Below are 26,241 nucleotides of genomic sequence, written 5' to 3'. Positions count from 1 at the left end.
TAAAGATGAATTGATTCCACAAAGATTTGTCATAGGTTATAGGATGGTAATTGATTTCCACAAATTAAATAAAGCTACTAAGAAAGATCATTACCCCTTACCTTTTATTGATCAAATGCTAGAAAGATTATGCAAACATACACACTATTGCTTTCTAGATGGTTATTCTGGTTTCTCTCAAATACCTATGTCGGCTAGAGATCAATCAAATACTACTTTTACGTGCCCTTTTGGTACTTTTGCTTATAGATGTATGCTTTTGGTTTATGTAATGCACCTGCTACCTTTCAAAGATGCATGATGGCTATATTCTCTGACTTTTGTGAAAAGATTTGTGAGGTTTTCATGGATGACTTTTCTGTCTATGGTTCCTCTTTTGATGACTGCTTGAGCAATCTTGATCAAGTTTTGCAGAGATGTGAAGAAACTAATCTTGTCTTGAATTGGGAAAAGTGTCACTTTATGATTAATGAAGGTATTGTCTTGGGGCACAAAGTTTCTAAAAGAGGTATTGAAGTTGATAAAGCCAAGGTTGATGCTATTGAAAAGATGCCATGTCCCAAGGACATCAAAGGTATAAGAAGTTTCCTTGGTCACACTGGATTTTATAGGAGGTTCATTAAGGACTTCTCAAAAATTTCTCGGCCTCTGACTAATTTATTGCAAAAAGATATACCATTTGTCTTTGATGATGATTGTGTAGAAGCATTTGAAATACTTAAGAAAGCATTAGTCTCTGCACTTGTTGTTCAGCCACCTGATTGGAATTTACCCTTTGAAATTATGTGTGATGCTAGTGATTATGCTGTAGGTGCTGTTCTAGGGCCAAGAGTTGATAAGAAATTAAATGTTATTCATTATGCTAGTAAGACTCTAGACAATGCTCAAAGAAATTATGCTACTACTGAAAAAGAGCTTTTAGCAGTTGTATTTGCTTGTGATAAGTTCAGATCTTATATTGTTGATTCTAAAGTAACTATCCACACTGATCATGCTGCTATTAAATATCTTATGGAAAAGAAAGATGTTAAACCTAGACTTATTAGATGGGTTCTCTTGCTACAAGAATTTGATTTGAATATTGTTGATAGAAAGGGAGCATAGAACCCCGTTGCAGACAACTTGTCTAGGTTAGAAAATATTCTTGATGACCCACTACGTATTAATGATAGCTTTCCTGATGAACAATTAAATGTTATAAGTACTTCTCATAGTACTGCATGGTATGTTGATTATGCTAATTATATTGTTGCTAAATTTATACCACCTAGCTTCACATACCAACAAAAGAAAAAGTTCTTCTATGATTTGAGACATTACTTTTTGGATGACCCACATCTTTATAAAGAAGGAGTAGATGGTGTTATTAGACGTTGTGTACCTGAGCATGAACAGGAACAGATCCTACGCAAGTATCATTCCGAGTCTTATGGAGGACACCACGCTGGAGATAGAACTGCACATAAGGTATTGCAATCTGGTTTCTATTGGCCTACTCTCTTCAAGGATGCCCGTAAGTTTGTCTTGTCTTGTGATGAATGTCAAAGAATTGGTAATATTAGTAGACGTCAAGAAATGCCTATGAATTATTCACTTGTTATTGAACCATTTGATGTTGGGGGCTTTAACTATATGGGACCCTTTCCTTCCTCTAATGGATATACACATATTTTAGTTGCTGTTGATTACGTTACTAAGTGGGTAGAAGCTATTCCAACTAGTAGTGCTGATCATAACACTTCTATTAAAATGCTTAAAGAAGTTATTTTCCCGAGGTTTGGAGTCCCTAGATATTTAATGACTGATGGTGGTTCACACTTTATTCATGGTGCTTTCCGTAAAATGCTTGCTAAATATGATGTTAATCATAGAATTGCATCTCCTTATCACCCTCAGTCTAGTGGTCAAGTAGAGTTGAGCAATAGAGAGCTCAAATTAATTTTGCAAAAGACTGTTAATAGGTCTAGAAAGAATTGGTCCAACAAACTTGATGACGCATTATGGGCTTATAGAACTGCATACAAAAATCCTATGGGTATGTCTCCGTATAAAATGGTTTATGGAAAAGCATGTCACTTACCTCTCGAACTAGAACATAAGGCATATTGGGCTATTAAAGAACTCAACTATGATTTTAAAATTGCCGGTGAGATGAGGTTATTTTATATCAGCTCACTTGATGAATGGAGAACCCAAGCTTATGAAAATGCCAAGTTGTTTAAAGAAAAAGTTAAAAGGTGGCATGACAAAAGGATACAAAAGCGTGAGTTTAATGTAGGTGATTATGTATTGCTATACAACTCTCGTTTATGATTTTTTTGCAGGAAAACTTCTCTCTAAATGGGAAGGTCCCTATGTTATCGAAGAGGTCTATCGTTCCGGTGCCATAAAGATCAACAACTTCGAAGGCACAAATCCGAATGTGGTAAACGGTCAAAGAATCAAACATTATATCTCAGGTCATCCCATAAATGTTGAAACCAATATTATTGAAACCGTAACCCCAGAGGAATACATAAGAGACACTTTCCGGAACGTTTCAGACTCTAAAAAGGAATAGGTATGTGGTACGGTAAGTAAACCAACTGCAAAACAATTTTTAAGGCAATATTTCTCCGTTTTGGAATATTTAGAAAAATAGAAAAATAAGTAGCAGTCCGAGAAGGACACGAGGGCCCCACGAGGGTGGTGGGCGCGCCCTACCCCCCTGGGCGTGCCCCCCTACCTCGTGAGCACCTCGTGTGCCTTCCGGACTCCGTTTTCTTGCATGTTACGTATTTTGGTCGGTAAAAATTCATTATATATTCTCCCGAAGGTTTTGACTCCCGTATCACGCAATTATTCTCTGTTCTTGTTTCGAGCTATTTTTTTGACAGATCTAGATTATCATGACATCCCCAAGTGCTTCCAAGGACAAGTTCTTTGAGAAGGTAATCAACCCTTACCTCGCGGAGGTGCTGCGACACCCTCAAACCATTGAGATGCGTGATGGGTTGTTGCACATCCGCGATGTTGAGGGACCAAAGGGAACCGGAAGCGTGGAGACGAGGCTCGAAGCAATGGAGCAACAAGTTTTCAAGTGCTAGGGGATGGTGGAGTGTGGAATCAACGCTAGCCACACGATGCTCGCGGAGTTCACTAACAACTACAAGTTGGATGCCAAGAACACCGAGGAGGCCATCTTCAAGCTATATGAGAAGATCGAGCACCTCCAAGCCCAAATCTATGACCCGCAAAACCAAAACTGTGAGTATGAATATTGATTGAAAAGAATGAGTTTGGCTGCAAATTCAAGGATTCCGGAGACTCGATCATCCTTCTATGATGGTGAACCTATGCCTTGGAAGATAGATGACAAGCCTGCATCATCAACAACACCTCCACCTTCTTCACCGACAAAGGAGATATAATCACATGGGTATGGGCACTCCCCTTGGCAACTGCCAAGCTTGGGGGAGGTGCCCCGGTATCATATCACAATCACAACTCCTATCTCTACCGTTTTTCTTAGTTCGATCCTATTAGTAGTATCTTGATCTAGTAGAATAAAGTTTATGACATGATCTAGTTTTGAGTTTTGCTTTATGATCTCTCTATGTAATCGAGTCAGTGAACTATATATAAGAAAGATTAGTGTTGAGTCAAGGGCTTGATTATTGTACCATGATCTTGGGTGAATAAAAGAAAAGAGAAAAAGAATAAAAGAAACAAAAATTTCATATTGATCTTATTGAGAGTAATGACTTCACATAGAAAGAGTATGATGATTAAAAGTTGTTGGGAGTTGGCAGACATAGCTTTGGTCATTGTTGCAATTAATAGGAAGTAATAAGGAAAGAGAGGTTTCACATATAGATATATTATCATTGACATGTTTTATGATTGGGAGCACTCATTAAAATATGACATGCTAAAGAGTTGATGTTGGACAAGGAAGACAACGTAATGAGTTATGTATTTCTTATATCTGAGATAAAGTATGTTGTCATGGATCCTCTAACTTGTTGAGCTTGCCTTTCCCCCTCATGCTAGCCAAATTATCAGCACTAAGTAGAAATACTACTTGTGCTTCCATAATCCCTAAAACAATTTTTCCGTGAGAGTCCACCATATCTACCTATGGATTGAGTAAGATCCTTCAAGTAATTTGTCATCGGTGCAAAGCAATAAAAATTGCTCTAAATATGTATGATTGATTGGTGTGGGAGAAATAAGCTTCATACGATCTTGTGATGTGGAAGTAATAAAAGCGACGGACTGCACAATAAAGGTTCATATCACAAGGGGCAATATAAAGTGACGTTCTTTCGCATTGAGATTTTATGCATCCAACCATAAAAGCGCATGGCAACCTCTGCTTCCCTCTGCGAAGGGCCTATCCTTTATTATTATCTTCTACCTTATGCAAGAGTCATGGTGATTTTCACCTTTTCTTTTTCATTTTATCCTTTGGCAAGCTCAGCATGTTGGAAAGAACATGATATATATATATATCTAATTGGATGTAGGGGAGCATGAACCATTATTGTTGACATTACCCTTGAGGTAAAAGGTTGTGGGGCAAAACTATAAGCCCCTATCTTTCTCTGTGTCCGATTAAAACTCCGTAACCACAAGTATTGCGTGAGTGTTAGCAATTATGAAGGACTAAATGATAGTTGAGTATGTGGACTTGCTTTTTAGCTCTGACATAGACTCTTTCCAATGTTATGATAAATTGCAATTGCTTCAATGACTGAGATTATAGTTTGTCGGAGACCAATAAAGTTTATGATTTATACTTTTGCATTGTGAATAGATCATCACTTGAACATAAGTAATCATATGACAAAACCTATATATGTTGCTGTTATGAGAATAATCATGATGTCTTCATGTCCGTATTTTATTTTTATCGACGCCTCTACCTCCAAACATGAGGACATATTTATTGTTATCGGCTTTTCGCTTGAGGACAAGCAAGGTCTAAGCTTGGGGGAGTTGATACGTTCATTTTGCATCTGCTTTTATATCAATATTTATCGCATTATGGACTACTATTTCACTTTATGTCACAATACTTATGGCTATTCTATCTTATTTTACAAGGTTTACATAAGGAGGGAGAATGCCGGCAGCTGGAATTCTGGGCTGGAAAAGGAGCAAGTATTAGAGACCTATTCTGCGCAACTCCAAAAGTCCTGAAACTCCACGGAACATCTTAAAATAAATAAAGAAAAATCCTCATCAAAGATGAAGGCCAGGGGCCCACACCCTGCTCACGAGGGTGGGGGGCGCTCCCCCCTAGGGCGCGCCCCCTACCTCGTGGGCCCCCTGGTGGCTCTCCGATGTCCATCTTCTCCTATATGAAGTCTTTCGATGAGAAAAAAATAGAGAGGAACCTTTCGGGACGAGACTCCACCGCCACGAGGCGGAACCTTGGCGGAACCAATCAAGAGCTCTGGTAGAGCTGTTCTGCCGGGGATACTTCCCTCCGGGAGGGGGAAATCATCACCATCGTCATCACCAATGCTCCTCTCATCGGGAGAGGGCAATCTCCATCAACATCTTCACCAGCACCATCTCATGTCCAAACCCTAGTTCATCTCTAGTATCAAATTCTTGTCTCAAAGTCCGGGATTGGTGCTAGTAGGTTGCTAGTAGTGTTGATTACTCCTTGTAGTTGATGCTAGATGGTTTAATTGGTGGAAGATCATATGTTCAGATCCTATATGCATATTATTACCCCTCTGATTATGAACATGAATATGCTTTGTGAGTAATTACGTTTGTTCCTGAGGACAAGGGAGAAGTCTTGCTATCAGTAGTCATGTGAATTTGGTATTCGTTTGATATTTTGATAAGATGTATGTTGTCTAGCCTCTAGTGGTGTTATGTGAACGTCGACTACATAACACTTCACCATTATTTGGGCCTAGAGGAAGGCATTGGGAAGTAATAAGTAGATGATGGGTTTCTAGAGTGACAGAAGCTTAAACCCTAGTTTATGTGTTGCTTCGTAAGGGGCTGATTTGGATCCATATGTTGCATGCTATGGTTAGGTTTACCTTAATACTTTTGTTGTAGTTGCGTATGCTTGCAATAGAGGTTAATCATAAGTGGGATGCTTGTTCAAGTAAGAACAGAACCCAAGCACCGGTCCACCCACATATCAAATTATCAAAGTATCGAACACGAATCATATGAACGTGATGAAAACTAGCTTGACGATATTCCCATGTGTCCTTGGGAGCGCTTTTCCTATTATAAGAGTTTGTTCCGGCTTGTCCTTTGCTACAAAAGGATTGGGCCACCTTGATCCACTTTATTTACTTTTGTTACTTGTTGCTCGTTACAATCTATCTTATCACAAAATTATCTGTTAGCACTTATTTCAGTACTTGCAGATAATACCTTGCTGAAAACCGCTTATCATTTTCTTATGCTCCTCGTTGGGTTCGACACTCTTACTTATCGAAAGGACTATGATAGATCGCCTATACTTGTGGGTCATCATGCAACATGCTCATGATCAATTTGCTTAAAATTCATAATATCGTTTCTAAGAGAGATGATCTTAGCGGGAGGAAAATACTTAGAGATAAAAGTATCTTTGCACTTATTCCATGAATCAATACTATTTTTAGGCAAAGAGGAAAACCAAGTTTTAGCACAATCTCTAAGAGACAACGGAAATAGCTTCAATTTGACAATACTTTATCCACATCTTTCTTCTTTTGCATATCACATAAATCAACAAACTTGTTTAGATGGGTAGCGGCATCTTCACTAGGAAGGCCAGAAAACGGATCTTTCATGACAAGATTCAGCAAGGCAGTATTAATTTCACAAGATTCAGCATCGGTAAGAGGAGCAATCGGAGTGATAAGAAAATCATTATTGTTGGTATTGGAAAAGTCACACAATTTAGTATTGTCTTGAGCCGTCGTGACAAGCAATCCAACACACAAGCACACAAGAAGCAACCAGAAAGAGGCGAACGGAAAAGAGGGCGAATAAAACGGCAAGGGTGAAGTGGGGGAGAAGAAAATGAGAGGAAAATGGAAAATAATGTAATGCGAGGGATAAGAGTTTGTGATGGGTACTTTGTATGTCTTGACTTGTGCGTAGATCTCCCCGGTAACGGCGCCAGAAATCCTTCTTGCTACCTCTTGAGCATGCGTTGGTTTTCCCTTGAAGAGGAAAGGGTGATGCAGCGAAGTAGCATAAGTATTTCTCTCAGTTTTTGAGAACCAAGGTATCAATCCAGTAGGAGATTACACACTAGTCCCTCGTACCTGCACAAACGAACAAGAACCTCGCAACCAACACGATAAAGGGGTTGTCAATCCCTTCACGGTCACTTACGAAAGTGAGATCTGATAGAGATAATAAGATAATATTTTTTGGTATTTTTATGATATAGATTGGAAAGTAAAGATTGCAAATTAAACGGCGATAGAAATAGCTTGTTGACAGGAGATTAATATGATGGAAAATAGACCCGAGGGCAATAGGTTTCACTAGTGGCTTCTCTCAAGATAGCAGATTCTATGGTGGGTGAACAAATTATTGTCAAGCAATTGATAGAAAAGCGAATACTTATGAGAATATCTAGGCATGATCATGTATATAGGCATCACGTCTGTGACAAGTAGACCAAAATGATTCTGCATCTACTACTATTACTCCACACATCGACCGCTATCCAGCATGCATCTAGAGTATTAAGTTCATAAGAACAGAGTAACGCATTAGGCAAGATGACATGATGTAGAGGGATAAACTCAAACAATATGATATAAACCCCATCTTTTTAACCTCGATGGCAACAATACAATACATGCCTTGCTGCCCCTGCTGTCACTGGGAAAGGACACCGCAAGATTGAACCCAAAGCTAAGCACTTCTCCCATTGCAAGAAAGATCAATCTAGTAGGCCAAACCAAACTGATAATTTGAAGAGACTTGCAAAGATATTAAATCATGCATAAAAGATTTCAGAGAAGAATCAAATATTGTTCATAGATAATCTTGATCATAAACCCACAATTCATCGGATCTCGACAAACACACCGCAAAAAGAATTACATCGAATAGATCTCCAAGGTAATCAAGGAGAACTTTGTATTGAGATCCAAAGAGAGAGAAGAAGCCATCTAGCTAATAACTATGGACCCGAAGGTGTGTGGTAAACTACTCACACATCATCGGAGAGGCTCCGGTGTTGATGTAGAAGCCCTCCATGATCGATTCCCCCTCCGACAGAGCTCCGAAAAAGGCCCCAAGATGGGATCTCATGGGTACAAAAGGTTGCGGTGGTGGAAATAGGGTTTCATGGTGGCCCTGGATGTTTTCGGGGTATATGGATATATATAGGAGGACGAAGTAGGTCGGTGGAGCTGCGAGGGGCCCACAAGGGTGGGGGCGCGCCCTCCTGCCTCGTGGCCTCCTTGCTTCTTTCTTAACGTCCACTTCAAGTCCCCTGGATCATGTTTGTTCCAAAAATAACTCTCCCGAAGGTTTCATTCCGTTTGGTATTCCTTTTCTGCGAAACATAGAAATAGGCAAAAAAAGAACAATTTGCACTGGGCCTTTGGTTAGTAGGTTAGTCCCAAAAATAACATAAAAAGGTATATTAAAGCCCATTAAACATCCAAAACAGATAATATAATAGCATGAAACAATCAAAAATTATAGATATGTTGGAGACGTATCAGTACTTCTCTCATTTTCCTCTCCGCCTTGGTCGCGGTGCACAATATTGAGTATACTAGTACTATCATCTTGATATTTACGAAGTCAGCATAGGCACCTCGTCGTCGACGGGAACGTCGCCTGACACACGATAGACGCGAGCGGCAGTCGCCTCCATAGGTGCTTGAATGCCATTGACAAGGAGGGAGAGGGTAGCGGTTCCCAAGACGTTGAACGGTCAATGATGCATCCTCAATTACATGCAGAGGGAATTAATTGGAGAAGTAGAATAGAGCCAACATGATGTGAATGCAACAGAGTTTGGATTCTCATATAAAGGCGCCCACCACTCCAATCCATCTACTCCTAGTCTCTGTGCAACACTGCTCACTCCAATCCAAGACCAAGTGACAAGAAGCCACAAGCACCTATGGAGGCGATGGACGCGAGCGGCGATCGGCGGTGCCAAATCATCCAAGGCACCGGCCTGCGGCCCCACACCGCGTAGCGTTTCTAGATGCTGGTGACAGCCAGCATCGTAGCCCTCGCCGACACCGACTTCGCCTCTCGCATGGACAACATGATGGTCAACTCCATTCGCAAGTTCACCGCCATTAAGAAGCGCGCAGACGACCTTGCCGTACTTCTCCAGGCCGCGCGCCCAGGCTCCTCATTGCCTGCCACCCTCATCGGCCTCCATGGTGACAAACTCTTTCGAGCCCTGCTGGCCCTGCAGGTGCCGGAGGTCGTGACGAAGAATGTGCACCTCGAGGCCGCGCTCGTCGCGCGGCGCCTCGCCATGTTAGAAACCGTCGACCTGCACATCCACGTCTATGAGGAAATCGTCTACATAGGCCACTACAAGGCCAGCGAGGAAAGAATGACGTTGGCCTTCTTCCAACGGCTAGAATCTTTGGACGCCATTGCTCAGAAGCATGTCGACCTGTCCACAAAAGTCGCTGCTACTTAGCCGCTGTTCGGCGGGCCGACGCCCTAAGTCGAGGAGGTGGACGTCATCGATGGTTGCATCTCTTCTTCTTGCCTCCTGTAACCAGCACTGCATCGCCTCATGGCCTTAATGTTTTATTAGTATAGTACTCCCTCCGTTCCCAAATATAAGTCTTTCTAGAGATTCCGGGAAGTGACTACATACGGAGCAAAATGAGTGAATCTACACTCTAGAATATGTCTACATACATATGTATGTTGTATTCAATTTGAAATATCTAAAATGGCTTATATTTAGGAACGGAGAGTGTATATGGCATTTTTATTCCAGTCGTAATGTTTTCACTATGAGGTGGGGCCGCAGTTGAGCAAACCGACCATCGACAAATCCCCACCCCGCTGTCGGTGTCAAAACCGGCCGATCTCGGGTAGGGGGTCCCAAACTGTGCGTCTAAGGTTGATGGTAACAGGAGAGAAGGGACACGATGTTTACCCAAGTTCGGTCCCTCTCTATGGAGGTAATACCGTACGTTCTGCTTGATTGATATTGATGAGTATGAGTATTACAAGAGTTGATCTACCAGGAGATCGTAATGGCTAAACCCTAGAAGTCTAGCCCTTATGACTACGGTATTGAGTATATCCTTTCCGGACTATACCCTCCAGTTTATATAGACACCGGAGGGATCTAGGGTTACATAGAGTCGGTTACATAAGATGGAATCTTCATAGTCATTCGCCAAGCTTGCCTTCCACGCCAAGGAGAGTCCCATCCGGACAAGGGTACAGTCTTCGGTCCTCATATATTCATAGCCCATCAGTCCGGCCCATAGATAACAGGTCGGACGCCTGAGGACCCCTTAATCCAGGACTCCCTCGGTAGCCCCTGAACCTGGCTTCAATGACATGGTATCCGACACGTAGTGCTGCCTTCGGCATTGCAAGGCGGGTTCCTTCTGAACTCCTGAATAGTCTCTAGACGAATTGATCATGTCTGGACCTGTAACACACACTGCACACAACCGCAGAGAGAATATAATAACACACGAGTCCAATCTGCTGAAAACTTTAGTAATGTGACGTCACTCTTATCCGGTCATAATTTCGAACCGTTTTTCGCCCCACATTTCGAGACGCGGTTGCCATTGGCATGTCTTGTCAAAGTAGAGATCGTGTCCCCTTATCACGGGATTTTCATTAATATGAGCGTGGGTAACCCAACCGTCCTGCGAGAAAGATTCCTTAGGAATAGGCAGGTTCTTAGGCTTAGGAGGAAATGTTTGATACTGGAGGTGTATATAAAGGAACCAAAGGTCGTCTCTTTATGCCAAACCTCTCCTAGACCTCCCCAACCCCGAGTTCCAACACCCAAGGTTCGACTCCATTGCGTTCAGCCTTCCCATCATGTCCGGATTCCGCTCCCAAGGCCGATGGGTGGCTTCCTCCGTTACAGAGGAGGATATCACAAAGCTTCGGGCGGCCAGAGATCTGACCGCAAAGATCCGCCATCGACTTCCTGCTCAAGGACAAGTTATCCCGACCCCCAGCTCCGACGAGAGGGTGGTATTCGTCTCCCACTTCCTTCAGGGGTTAGGGTTTGCTCTTCACCCCTTTGTCCGAGGGCTAATGTCTTATTATGGACTAGATTTTCACGATCTTGCCCCGGACTCTATCCTCCATGTTTCGGCGTTTATCATTACATGCGAGGCCTTCCATCGAAATCCCCCACACTTTGGCTTATGGATCAAAACCTTTAGTGTGAAGCCAAAGCTAGTCGACGGGGAACAGGCGGAGTGCGGCAGTGCTACAATCATCCAACTCGCCAACACTCCCTGGACAAAAGGTTCTTTTTCCGAGGCTTCCCATTACTGGCAGCAGGAGTGGTTTTATATTACGGAGCTCCGCAGTGCTAAATGGGTAGCTGCTCCCACCTTCCGTCCTGGCCCACCGTTATGGCTCGTGTCATGGGTCAACAAGGGGCTAGACTGGGGATCAGTGGATGAAGTGCGGACCTTATAAAGCCGCATCTGAACCCTCCTAGAGAGAGATATCGATCTCGTTAGTGTGATCCAAGTGATGTTAGTTTGTCGAATACTGCCCTGCTAGCGCAGGCCTCACCGCATGTGGGAGTTTAATCCAGAAGAACCACAAACCCTCCAACACTTCTTAGGCGCCACATACGAAGGGATGTGGAAGTTGTTTTTCGGGAGGCGGAAACATTGGCCGGATACTGCTTGTCACGACCGGGTTTTCCAGACATAAATTTCCATAAAAGACCGTCGTGCTCATCAGCCCCAGGATTACTGTTAGCTGATGAGGCTCCAAACTTGATACAGAAATCTCAAGCAAAAATACAAAATATGTAGTACAAGACCCTTCTGGCCTGTGAGTACAACAATTGGGTTTCTAGTGGTTGGTGGCGGAAGCGGTTTGTGAGACGTCTGTGTCTATGGGACTCCATTTCCCACAGGAACAGCTGACCAGGTTAACTCCTATCTTCGCGAGGCTGCTATCACCATTGCTTAGGTCTCGGGGCTGTCAATCGCCACGCTCCTCTCTAAGCAAGCAATCTGGCCAAGACAATAGCCAGGGACAAGCGAGTGAGTACTTTGAATGTACTCGCAAACATTAAGAACACAGGTATAATATAATTGATAATCATGCACGGAAAAATTTTATGATCACATCGTCAGTCATAAATAAAATATCTTTTATGCATGCAAGCAGGTTATTATCATGCAACCTGAATAAATAGTAATAGAGTGGGAAATGAAATGCCGCAGTCGGGCGTCTGAGCGACACCACATAAAGGGCTTTAAAAGAAATGCCACAGTCGGGCATCTGAGCGACACCACATAAAGGGCTTTAAAAGAAATGCCACAGTCGGGCGTCTGAGCGACACCACATAAAGGGCTTTAAAAGAAATGATCACAATGAATATCCAGGAGGTAGAACCATCCCAGGGGTACTCGATAATACAATTAATGCAACGGGTTAGTCCATCATAAAATAATAATAATCATGGTTTTCACAAGTCACCAGTCGATATCCAAGTTTGGTTTAACAATATCTCCTCCGAAGACCGACACTAAGACCAACACTTGACCCATCCCAGACTGTAATCCTTACTCATGGACACGGCTATTCGAATAGGTTTAATCTCTGCAGAGGGTGTACTCTTTACCCACGAGTAACGGATTCCTTTAGTCCATCGGGACTAATTCCGTCTACGGTCTTTTAGTTGAAAACACGCCTAACTTGCACACACCAGCTTAACTCATCGGTGTCTGGAATCACCCACGACACTTGTTAAGCAAAACTCTAAGTGGGGAGGCTACAACCTCGCGTAGCATGGGATCAAATTTATATCGCGCACTCTAAGGGGTGGCCTCCCCTCTCGGTCCCAACCGGAAACACCCATGCCCCCAGACCAGGTGGCATGCCTATCGGCTACAACCGATATCTTCCACCATGGCCTCTCTGTACGGTGTGTGCTTGAAAGGGGTTGACGACTTACTGAACCATACCCTACCTGCGGCAGGGACAAGTGGTAGTACATAGCAAGTATGGGGGTTACTGGAAACAAGACTTGGTCTACGGTCGACTCAGGAGGTTTATAAGTTCCCTGCATGACATGTATATCAAATATATTTCAACCGAAGAAATCACCACTCAATGTACCTTACCATGCCATACCGGACATAACCGTCCTGACGGGGACCGGCGACAAGCTCACGCCTACCCAAGGCCGAGGCTTTCCCGGATTCCTTTCCGGCATGCATGCAAGGCATATGAGGATGATTACCATCACAATTATATTCATTTCCAACAGCGAGGAAATCACTAATATGCTTCCATTCAAATGATCATGTCACATGAAATAACAAGTCCTTCGAAGTAAGGTCGTGTTATAAACGTGTCAAATAACACACCAAAAACATTATGCCAGGGTTCAGAATGCTTGCCTTTAAGTTGTGGAGGGGTGAGGTGCTCTCCAAAACTTTTGAAAGTTTCTTCTCTCTCCCCAAAATCCTATTTAAAAATATATTTGAATTAACACATATTTCAAAAACAGTACAAAAAAGTTGTTTGGAAAATTTTCAAATAAATCTTAAAATAAACTAGATCAAATTTGAGGAAGGTAGGAAAAAGAATCAACTCATTTGGAGTTATATTTAAAAAGTTATAGCCAGTCAAAGTTCTGGTCAAATCTGTTATTTAAATTAAAACAGAAAAGAAAACGTTTCGGAGGGGAATACGCTTTCGGAGCGGGGAAAACATACTGGGCGGATTACGCCTTCACTTAACCCAAGGGGATAGGCGCAGGGTCACTGACAGTGGGTCCAAGGGGCCCACTAGTCAGGTTTGACTAGTCTTTCTCCCCCTCCTTCCCCTGTCCCGAGCAGAGGCGGAGCTCAGGCGATCGTCGCCGGCGATTGGCAGCCCTTCGCGGGGCCCCGAGGGCGGGGATGGATCCGCCACTCCAGTGCGGTCTTCCCGGTGGTTGCCAGGCCGGTGGGGACGGAGGGAGCTGCCGGCGGCGAGCTTCGCGGGGGACGGAGAGCTTCGGGAGCAGAGTGGTTTTGGGGCAACGGTGGATTCCGATCAAAATCGAGTAGGGGAATGTGTTCACGGGAGGATGTGGAGGTTCCTGGCGAAGAGAACGGAGAGTGGGAGGCCCTGGTGGTGCCGAATTGACCGGGGCGGTGGCGGCGACAGCAGTTGCCGGAGACGAGGAAGGAGACCTCCCCGGGTCGAATGCGAGCTAGGGGAGCGCCAATGGGGTGGCCTGAGGTTGCCTGCGTGCTCGGGGAAGCTCGGGGGCCTCCCTTTATAGCTCGTCGAGGTCGGTTCCGCGGCGGCGGATGAGGATGCCGGCGAACCGCCTCTCTGTAGCTTGCAGGGCAACGTGGCGTGGCTTGGGATGACGGCAAGAGCTAGTGGACGAGTGGGCACTGCTCCAGGGGCCAGGTGGTGAGCGGGAGTGGCTTTGGCGGCGCCAACATGGGCAGAGGCTGTCGGGCGGCGGCGGTGGCTAGCGCTTGGCCTGTCGGGCGCGGCGGGGGCTGCTTGGCGTGTTGCGGTGAGAAGGGTAGCGCGTGGCGAGGTGCTGCAGAGCGGGCCAAAGCCGTGGGGCCAGCGTGTCGGATCGGGCGCGGGTCGTGCAATACGCGCGCTCTGCTCGCGCTCCGGGCATGCACGGGACGTGTTCGGCACTATGCCAGAGCACGCTAGAGGTCGCGGTCGAGGCTGGCAATTAACAGACCCAGGATAGGAGCAACTGGGAGCCTAGTGAACATGCTTGTTTGATCAGAGGTGCAAGCCCACAGTGCAATGCCAAAACTCATGTTAAAACTGGTCATGCTCTCCTGGTGTTCGACAAAATGCCACAGGCACCTAGGCATCTCTTGGGGTGGCCAAAATTTCCAGATGGTGGTCTCTTTAGATGTACAAGAGGGTGGTAAGGTTGGTTTGCCAAATGCAGAAACTTGTTAGTGCAAGTTTTGCAAAACTGCAATTCTGGACAGGAATTAAATGACATTATTTCATGAACCAAAATTAATCCAATGGGTGCATGCTCCTGGATTTAGGGGTTTGGTAGGGCTGTCTACAAGTAGGAGAAAGCACAAGATCATTGGAGCAAAATTAAATAGGGTTGTAGTAGAAATCACAAGGCTGGACCAGAATGAAGATGAGGTTGATTCACTCAAATTTTTCAAATAACATCACTGGGTTTTTGCATAATGTTGAATCATATGCTATTACCAATATCCCATAATTTTGGTGGAGGCTAGAAAGAAATATTTAAATGGGTTGTAGTGCAAATTGCACTCTGGACCAGAGAAGAAAAATTTGCTGTAGAGCTCAAAGTATTACATAAAATAAAGATGTTTTTGTACAAAAGTGATTTAAAAACATCACATGACATCTCCAAATTTTGGTTAAAATTTTAGGTGAATTTATCAAATGGTTGTAGTTCAAATATGGCCATTTAACCTTGAAAAACCATTTTCAAGAAAGTAAAGATCAAGCAATTAAATTAGTTAATTAGTTATACTGATAAAAGAAAAGTTTTTCTTGAGAGGTTAAATAAGTCCAATGACATATTTGAAAAGTTTTCTCTTTGGGAAAAACTCATCATAACAGGGAAGGAAATGATTTAAAAATCAAAAAGGAGCTCAGAAATTCAGTTTTAATTCCTGGCAAAATTTTTAATTCATTAAAACAAGGCCAAAATTTTGGGGTGTCACAACACTACCCCCCTTACGGAAAAATCTCGTCCTCGAGATTTGTCAAAAGCTGTTTTAAGAAAAACTATATGCAATAAAAATGTGGCTACAATGAGAGGGCAATAAGTGGTGAAAAACCACTGTGTGAAAACTGGTGTTGCGTGGAAAAGTCTACGGTCCGGGACAAAAACGTGAGATTCTATGCTGGACATAAATTTAGAATAACTCCTAAATTTAAAAATACGCTGGTCGTACCCGAGAGCGCAGTGCTCTCTCTGGCTGACAGGTGGACCCGGGGTCCACTGTCAGTCTCTTCTTCTCCCTCTGGTTCTCTCTTCTTCCTCTCTCTCGCGTGCTTTCACCACCTGCGACGCCTAGCGTGTAGGGCATCTAGGCCGTACCGTGGTAGTGCGCGGCGTGCTAGCTGCCGGTGCAGCGTGCACTCACCTCGCGGGCCAGCGCGCTGTCGGCACTGCTCGCGGATTTGACTCCGAACACCAGCGATCGGCGACGAGCGGCGTTGGTGGACTTCGCCCACCGTACACCGAGCTCGAGCTATAAAACGGCCGGGGTGCCTCTCTCTTCTCCCTCACACCTGGCCTCACTTCTCCTTCTCCTTCTTTCTCCATTACTGCTGACAGAAGCTCGGGTGAGGCTCTAATGGCGGAGGCGATGCCGGACTGGTTTGCGGTCCTGATATACGTAGGGCTGGCGACACTGCTGGGGCTCTCCGTGCTCCTGTGCGCGATGATCCTCGACGAGCGTCGCGACGCTGCTGCTCGGGGGTTGGCTCTCCGCGGTGGTGGTGATCACGAGGAGTAGGTGAGGTGTGCCGGGTGCTAACCGTTGTTAGGGGGTGATTAGCTGGATGCAACACTGTTGCAAAGTTTTGCAAACAGTGTATGTGTCCGAATGACAATGGTTGTGAGTCTGCTGCCGTGGTGCTGTGTGAAATTAAATAATCCATGTCGTGAGAAGGGGCAGGTGTAGCAACTCATGGAAAAGAAATCTCACTCCAGAATTTTGCGAGGGAAAAACAGTTAATTTAAAGGAGTATAAACCACAACAAAAACTTCACACAATAGTAGAAGCCAAATAATTGACTCGTCTGACAAACTCAGGGTATCACGCATAAGTCACACACATAAATAAATGTTGCAAATAATGAACACCGCAGCATCGTCTAAAATGGAAATGGCAACTGGATGGTGTCCCTAGAAAACGTCTCGGGTACTGGGATACACTCCTCTTCTATCGGGGAAAGTGGATTGACCAGTCGATGCACGTGTCTCTCCTGGTCGGGCCTTAGTGCTCTGCCAATGGCGATCTGAGGATTTAAATCTGCGAGGCTCTGAAGATAACCCATCACACATTGGGATAAATGCTCTTGAGCGATGACGTACTGGACAAGGTTGGCCAGGACTGGGTCTCTCTCAATTCGTCCACCAGGAAAAGATGTCACTCCTCCGGGTTCTGCACGGCTCGGAAAGTAATAGTATCCTCGTTCGCTGGCATAGGGCACTGCGAATCGAAGGCGAGCAAGCGCTTCCCATGCAGCAGCTTCTACGGCCATCTGTGAGGTTGGCATAGATTTCCCCATGAAGGAGACTTCCGTTGGATCTTGGTTTGAGTTTACGGGAGGGATGTGCACTGCTGCCCAATATCTTGAGGTGGAAGGGGTAATCCTCGATTTGAATAGCTCGTACTGGGGTGGCTGGGTAGCGCCCATGGTACTGCAGGTAAAATCCCGCAATATCTTGACAAAACTACCTGGGGTTGCATCTGGGGTTCTCAGATAAATGCTAGGGCTCGGCATGGCAAGAAATGGTTGTGAGGGTGGTGCACAAGATGAGGGGTGCTTGGCAAGGTCACGCGGTGTCCTTTTTATAGCACCGGAGCTGGGTCATTTTTACCGTGGTGAATGGTAAAGAAAATTTTTCAGCTCTGTTCCAAGGGTCGGGGTCAAGTCACAGATTCACACATTTCACTATAGTGATGTGTTACTGTGGGGTTGACAGGGTGATCTTTGGTAACTGTGTCCGGGATAGGAATCTTTTACCGCATACTGGCGTATCCAGGCAAGGCTACCATTAAAACATAGGCACGACAACAGGCGGCGCTTACTTACAAGGCCACACGATTACAAGGCGAGGGTACACTGGAACTCGATACAACTCGGGTGACTTAGTCTACCTCGTTTACATCCAAGCGGGCGTGCCTTGAGGCTCCTCCACGGGTCTCGTCGTCTGAATTAACTAGAGTGGTCTGAGGGGCTGCAGGCTCGGGGTAGCGATGATGACCATCTCGGGGATTGTTGGTCACAACCCCGTTGGAGTGTGCTCCCAATATGCGACGAAGCACTTCTGGGGTTATCGCAGCACCTTGGCCGATGGCTGGGGCAGTCCTCAGGGACTCGATCGGGTGTCCAAACAGCACGACTGGGTTGTCGGCGTTGGGCTCGTTTTCTTCTCTCGCCGGGGTTCGACGAACCAGCTCTCCATGAGCTGCGATTAGATCAATAGTGATTTAATCGCATAGTTCCTCTAGTGCACTTACATAGCGCACTAGGTGCAACAATGCAGGATCCGTCTCGTGATCTCCGTTGGCAACTTGGGGTGGCCTACCATACCCTTCACGTCTGGGGTAGTAGTGGAACGAGCGACAGTTAACTCTGGGCGACAAGTGCCGGAGATGAACTATAGCCTCTCGAGCAACTAGTTGGATGGCTTGAAGCTCAAAGGAAGTTGTCCTTCCGGTGAACCTGTAGGGGCGCTCGGGCTCTAGTCCCCTACCATAAATGTGCACAGTGGCCCAGAATTGACGGCTCTCACCGCTCATGGGTCCTTGGTACACAACATATTCTGGGGGCTCTTCTAACGCATAGGCACGACGGGTGAGGTTTGCGAGTATGGTCACAAAACCTCCAAGGTTGGTTGCTGTGGTATCATTGTGCACGATGGGTCCAGGCATTGTGGCTTGGTTTGGGGTAGAGGCTGTGCTGTGCTGTGCTGGGACTAGTGTGCCCCTTTTTATAGAAAAAGCGGACGGAGTCTTCCCTTGCACGCTTGTGAGAAAGGACTATTTAGGGTCCGGTCACTGGCGCATGAGTGACAGGTTAGGTTGATAGGTTGGGCACCGACTGCCAAAAGGTGTTGGGTCACTGTGTGGCTATCTTGCATGGGAAGCTTGACTGGGGTTTGGTTAAGATCTGGTGGGTTGGTTTACTTAGGTTTATTGACCTGGCTAAGATAGGATTAGCCAATGGTCAGCCTGGCTCTGATACCAAGTCTGTCACGACCGGGTTTTCCAGACATAAATTTCCAGAAAAGACCATCGTGCTCATCAGCCCCAGGATTACTGTTAGCTGATGAGGCTCCAAACTTGATACAGAAATCTCAAGAAAAAATACAAAATATGTAGTACAAGACCCTTCTGGCCTGTGAGTACAACAATTGGGTTTCTAGTGGTTGGTGGCGGAAGCGGTTTGTGAGACGTCTGTGTCTATGGGACTCCATTTCCCACAGGAACAGCTGACCAGGTTAACTCCTATCTTCGCGAGGCTGCTATCACCATTGCTTAGGTCTCGGGGCTGTCAATCGCCACGCTCCTCTCCAAGCAAGCAATCTGGCCAAGACAATAGCCAGGGACAAGCCAGTGAGTACTTTGAATGTACTCGCAAACATTAAGAACACAGGTATAATATAATTGATAATCATGCACGGAAAAATTTTATGATCACATCGTCAGTCATAAATAAAATATCTTTTATGCATGCAAGCAGGTTATTATCATGCAACCTGAATAAACAGTAATAGAGTGGGAAATGAAATGCCGCAGTCGGGCGTCTGAGCGACACCACATAAAGGGCTTTAAAAGAAATGCCACAGTCGGGCGTCTGAGTGACACCACATAAAGGGCTTTAAAAGAAATGCCACAGTCGGGCGTCTGAGCGACACCACATAAAGGGCTTTAAAAGAAATGATCACAATGAATATCCAGGAGGTAGAACCATCCCAGGGGTACTCGATAATACAATTAATGCAACGGGTTAGTCCATCATAAAATAATAATAATCATGGTTTTCACAAGTCACCAGTCAATATCCAAGTTTGGTTTAACAATATCTCCTCCGAAGACCGACACTAAGACCAACACTTGACCCATCCCAGACTGTAATCCTTACTCATGGACACGGCTATTCAAATAGGTTTAATCTCTGCAGAGGGTGTACTCTTTACCCACGAGTAACGGATTCCTTTAGTCCATCGGGACTAATTCCGTCTACGGTCTTTTAGTTGAAAACACGCCTAACTTGCACACACCAGCTTAACTCATCGGTGTCTGGAATCACCCACGACACTTGTTAAGCAAAACTCTAAGTGGGGAGGCTACAACCTCGCGTAGCATGGGATCAAATTTATATCGCGCGCTCTAAGGGGTGGCCTCCCCTCTCGGTCCCAACCGGAAACACCCATGCCCCCGGACCAGGTGGCATGCCTACCGGCTACAACCGATATCTTCCACCATGGCCTCTCTGTACGGTGTGTGCTTGAAAGGGGTTGACGACTTACTGAACCATACCCTACCTACGGCAGGGACAAGTGGTAGTACATAGCAAGTATGGGGGTTACTGGAAACAAGAATCGGTCTACGGTCGACTCAGGAGGTTTATAAGTTCCCTGCATGACATGTATATCAAATATATTTCAACCGAAGAAATCACCACTCAATGTACCTTACCATGCCATACCGGACATAACCGTCCTGACGGGGACCGGAGACAAGCTCACGCCTACCCAAGGCCGAGGCTTTCCCGGATTCCTTTCCGGCATGCATGCAAGGCATATGTGGATGATTACCATCACAATTATATTCATTTCCAACAGCGAGGAATTCACTAATATGCTTCCATTCAAATGATCATGTCACATGAAATAACAAGTCCTTCAAAGTAAGGTGGTGTTATAAACGTGTCAAATAACACACCAAAAACATTATGCCAGGGTTCAGAATGCTTGCCTTTAAGTTGTGGAGGGGTGAGGTGCTCTCCAAAACTTTTGAAAGTTTCTTCTCTCTCCCCAAAATCCTATTTAAAAATATATTTGAATTAACACATATTTCAAAAACAGTACAAAAAAGTTGTTTGGAAAATTTTCAAATAAATCTTAAAATAAACTAGATCAAATTTGAGGAAGGTAGGAAAAAGAATCAACTCATTTGGAGTTATATTTAAAAAGTTATAGCCAGTCAAAGTTCTGGTCAAATCTGTTATTTAAATTAAAATAGAAAAGAAAACGTTTCGGAGGGGAATACGCTTTCGGAGCGGGGAAAACATACTGGGCGGATTACGCCTTCACTTAACCCAAGGGGATAGGCGCAGGGTCACTGACAGTGGGTCCAAGGGGCCCACTAGTCAGGTTTGACTAGTCTTTCTCCCCCTCCTTCCCCTGTCCCGAGCGGAGGCGGAGCTCAGGCGATCGTCGCCGGCGATTGGCAGCCCTTCGCGGGGCCCCGAGGGCGGGGATGGATCCGCCACTCCAGTGCGGTCTTCCCGGTGGTTGCCAGGCCGGTGGGGACGGAGGGAGCTGCCGGCGGCGAGCTTCGCGGCGGATGGAGAGCTTCGGAAGCGGAGTGGTTTTGGGGCAACGGTGGATTCCGATCAAAATCGAGTAGGGGAATGTGTTCACGGGAGGATGTGGAGGTTCCTGGCGAAGAGAATGGAGAGTGGGAGGCCCTGGTGGTGCCGAATTGACCGGGGCGGTGTCGGCGATAGCAGTTGCCGGAGACGAGGAAGGAGACCTCCCCGGGTCGAATGCGAGCTAGGGGAGCGCCAATGGGGTGGCCTGAGGTTGCCTGCGTGCTCGGGGAAGCTCGGGGGCCTCCCTTTATAGCTCGTCGAGGTCGGTTCCGCGGCGGCGGATGAGGATGCCGGCGAACCGCCTCTCTGTAGCTTGCAGGGCAACGTGGCGTGGCTTGGGATGACGGCAAGAGCTAGTGGACGAGTGGGCACTGCTCCAGGGGCTAGGTGGCGAGCGGGAGTGGATTTGGCGGCGCCGACATGGGCAGAGGCTGTCGGGCGGCGGCGGCGGCTAGCGCTTGGCCTGTCGGGCGCGGCGGGGGCTGCTTGGCGTGTTGCGGTGAGAAGGGGAGCGCGTGGCGAGGTGCTGCAGAGCGGGCCAAAGCCATGGGGCCAGCGTGCCGGCTCGGGCGCGGGTCGTGCAATACGCGCGCTCTGCTTGTGCTCCGGGCGTGCACGGGACGTGTTCGACACTACGACAGAGCACGCTAGAGGTCGCGGTCGAGGCTGGCAATTAACAGACCCAGGTTAGGAGCAACTGGGAGCCTAGTGGACATGCTTGTTTGATCAGAGGTGCAAGCCCACAGTGCAATGCCAAAACTCATGTTAAAACTGGTCATGCTCTCCAGGTGTTTGACAAAATGCCACAGGCACCTAGGCATCTCTTGGGGTGGCCAAAACTTCCAGATGGTTGTCTCTTTAGATGTACAAGAGGGTGGTAAGGTTGGTTTGCCAAATGCAGAAACTTGTTAGTGCAAGTTTTGCAAAACTGCAATTCTGGACAGGAATTAAATGACATTATTTCATGAACCAAAATTAATCCAATGGGTGCATGCTCCTGGATTTAGGGGTTTGGTAGGGCTGTCTACAAGTAGGAGAAAGCACAAGATCATTGGAGCAAAATTAAATAGGGTTGTAGTAGAAATCACAAGGCTAGACCAGAATGAAGATGAGGTTGATTCACTCAAATTTTTCAAATAACATCACTGTGTTTTTGCATAAAGTTGAATCATATGCTATTACCAATATCCCATAATTTTGGTGGAGGCTAGAAAGAAATATTTAAATGGGTTGTAGTGCAAATTGCACTCTGGACCAGAGAAGAAAAATTTGCTGTAGAGCTCAAAGTATTACATAAAATAAAGATGTTTTTGTACAAAAGTGATTTAAAAACATCACATGACATCTCCAAATTTTGGTTAAAATTTTAGGTGAATTTATCAAATGGTTGTAGTTCAAATATGGCCATTTAACCTTGAAAAACCATTTTCAAGAAAGTAAAGATCAAGCAATTAAATTAGTTAATTAGTTATACTGATAAAAGAAAAGTTTTTCTTGAGAGGTTAAATAAGTCCAATGACATATTTGAAAAGTTTTCTCTTTGGGAAAAACTCATCATAACAGGGAAGGAAATGATTTAAAAATCAAAAAGGAGCTCAGAAATTCAAAGTTTTAATTCCTGGCAAAAATTTTAATTCATTAAAACAAGGCCAAAATTTTGGGGTGTCACACTGCTGAGGACGCGAGCCTTAACTGTAATCGTCTAGATACCCAGTAAGCACTCGGCTTTCGAATACTTTGTGGTCATGCATACAGTAATATGGTACTGAGCAGGCTATCTTTTTCTAGGGCTGGATGAAGAAGGCGGAACTGATTATGTGTTCCGCCCCTCTGCCCAAGGGTCCAACGAATCCTGTCCTAACAAGGATGCTGGCCCCAGCACCATACCAGATGCCAGAGAAGGAGGACGAGGCGGAGGGCAAGAGGACCAAGGGTGGCCTCTATTCCAAGGGAACCTCGAACTTTGTGTCCGGAGGAATAAAAATCCCCTCATCCGAAGACAAAAGTAAAGGGGGTCCACTATCTCCTTCCCTCCCATGAACAAGAGGGCCGCCTCCAAAGATTGGGATAAGCAGGCTCCTAAGCGAGGCAAGATGCCTCCGGGGGGCAGCCCGGGCCTGGCGGACGTCGCAGCGCAGTCTCCTGACGAGGTCAAGCCTCCGGCCAAATTGTAACTGAACAAGGCTGTTTTAAACATATCCTGTTCCTTTCTTATGATGCCTGGAATATATTTTGGTTTTGTAGCTCAGCGCACAGTTTCCTTCAACAATCCTCTTCCTTTGGGGACCTTCTCCCGGAGGTGATGGAAAGCGAGATGCCCCCACCGGTCTCTCCGTCCAATTGGGCTGACGACCTTGAGGTGTCGTCGCAGAGGGTCTCCCCCGACCAACAAGTGGTGCAAGGGATGATGAAGTCACTACACGAAGGTGATACTTCGGCGGCCTAGGGTCCGGGGAACAATAATGGAGACCCCGAACAATCCAGAATGTGGCTGGATACAAATAAACGAATCCCTTCAAAGGGTGACCATACTCCCGTGGCTGCCTCCGGAGACCCGGAGGCGCCGGATATCTTGACGAACATGCTGCGGTAGGCGTCCATTTCAGAGGGACATCGTACCTTGATGGGTACGGTGGTTAAAAAGGTCCTATCCGTAAAGAGCGGATTGAATGAGGCCTTTGCGAGTCTACTGAGAGGCTTCTAGGTTTATACTGTAATATGTGCAATTGTGTTTTATTCAGAAAATACACCTGTGTATAGTCAGTAGCCCATGAGACTCAAGTTGGCTTCCCATAGGAAGCTAATTGGAGGATCAAAAGAAATACCCGAGGACTAATCGGATTAACTTTGAACACAGGCTGCTTCCCCCCTGGCGACTTCCTAGACTTCGGATATGGCCGAGCTCCAACGGAAGCTTGATGTAGTCGGGGATGACATTACATTAATCAATATGCATCTTGAGGAGTCGCAAGGTATGTATTCGGAGCATTCCTTGCACATACATTTTTGTGATATAAGCATGACGCTAAAAGTTGTGCCTGACAGCAGATGGTGCTGCCGCCGTTGAAATTCTTCAGGCGGAGCTAGCCCGGGCCAAGGAGCAAGCCCAGTGTAGTAATGTGGCTATCGAGAAGGCATTGGCTGTGCTAAAAGCCGAACGAGCTACTCGGCATCAAGACGAGGAGAAGATATTCATGATGGCGCTCGTGCTAAAGAGTGCTGCTAGCCGGTGTGAACTCCTTGAGAAGGAGAATGAAGCTAAAATGGCTGAAATTGACAAGGCCCTACGGGAGGCGCGAGAAGCGCGGTCTGAATCTAGAGCAGCCCATCAGGACATCCGCCAACGTGGGGAGATTGTAGCTGGTAAGCCATTTTTGCTACAGGCTAAGTTCGGCGATCCGAACTATGCTCAGCTTAACCAATTGTGGAGTTCTCCGTACGAGTTTTTAGACTTGCCGAAGAGTTCTTCCGATGCGGCGCAGTATTATTAGGCGCGAGACGGGTACGCAATGGAGAAGCTTTTCTAGTCACAGATCGGCACCCCGAAGCGCCCCTGTTGCTGAATGAGAAGATGTCCCAGTGGGCCCAGCTTCATAGGATATCCGGTGCTGCCATGAAGAGCGTCATAGTCTGGTTATGGCCAACTGGGCATGTTCCGAACAGTTACTTCGGCTTGGTGCAGTGGCTTGCTGACATAGTGCCGCGTATCGACGCTGTTAAGCGATCGGTGTGCATCGAGGGTACACGGTGGCTTTTGCCCGAGTCAAGACGTTCTGGGGGAATATTAAGGCCATCGATGTTGCGGTGAAGAGTCCACCCAAGGGCAAGGACCGCCACGAACGGAGCATTATTTTGAAGATGTCCTTGTAGCCGCTCGTTTGATAGAGGGTCAATGCTTGAAAGACATAATGCTCGAGTGAAGTGTATGAGAATTGTATGAGACAATTTTATAGTAAATATGTTTGCGTATTCTGCTCAAAAGCTTGTGTTCCTCCTATGCGGCCGTTTTAATATAATCTGAAAGTTTTCCAGTCGTCGACTTCAGCCCCCTTGTAGGAAGTACAGGGGTGTTCGAAAAAGCATCTGATCACTCTTGACCCAGCGTCTTGGTCCATGAAGGAGGTGTCAATGCAGCGAACCAGGCAACCAGACTATAGGGCGTTAACACTTTCACTTAGCCATAGGAATTTTATGGTGGGTCTACGACATAGCCCCTAGTATGTATGCGGCTTACTCATATGATGTGTTTACATAATTGACCAAAAAAGAGGTCCTTCGTGTGGCACGGAGGAATCGCTAGAGATTTTGATAAGTCATCGAGTGGTTGACCAGCTCTCGCCGCATCATGACAGTCAGTTTTCGGCTTTCTCTACTGAGGTGCGTTACCGGATGAACCAGTAGAACAATCACAGTGGTTCTCCCTTTACTACCCTAGCTGATAGAGCGGAACATAGGATAGCAAGCACAGGAGCCGGGCAACCCAACTATTGACCCAAGACATGATTAGGAGCTGATGCATATAAGGCCAAACTCGCGACACCGAAGTACCCTGTAAAAGCTGTTCGGACTTTGTTGGCAACTCATTTGTTCCCATATCGAGCCCTTGGCAAGTTAAGCCGGGGTATATCTATGAAACAACCATAGGAGGCGTATTCATTTTGTGAAAAGACGTGAGTAATTAATTCGGATAATTTGAACTGCGACCTGAGTAATATGCCAATGGTTACTTAATATACATGAAGACCATGG

This window comes from Triticum urartu, chromosome 3A (genome assembly GCF_056163025.1).
Source record: "Triticum urartu cultivar PI428250 chromosome 3A, HENAU_Tu73, whole genome shotgun sequence".
Taxonomy (NCBI): domain Eukaryota; kingdom Viridiplantae; phylum Streptophyta; class Magnoliopsida; order Poales; family Poaceae; genus Triticum; species Triticum urartu.
The sequence above is the reverse complement of the archived record's forward strand: the minus strand, read 5'-3'. Positions refer to the sequence as shown.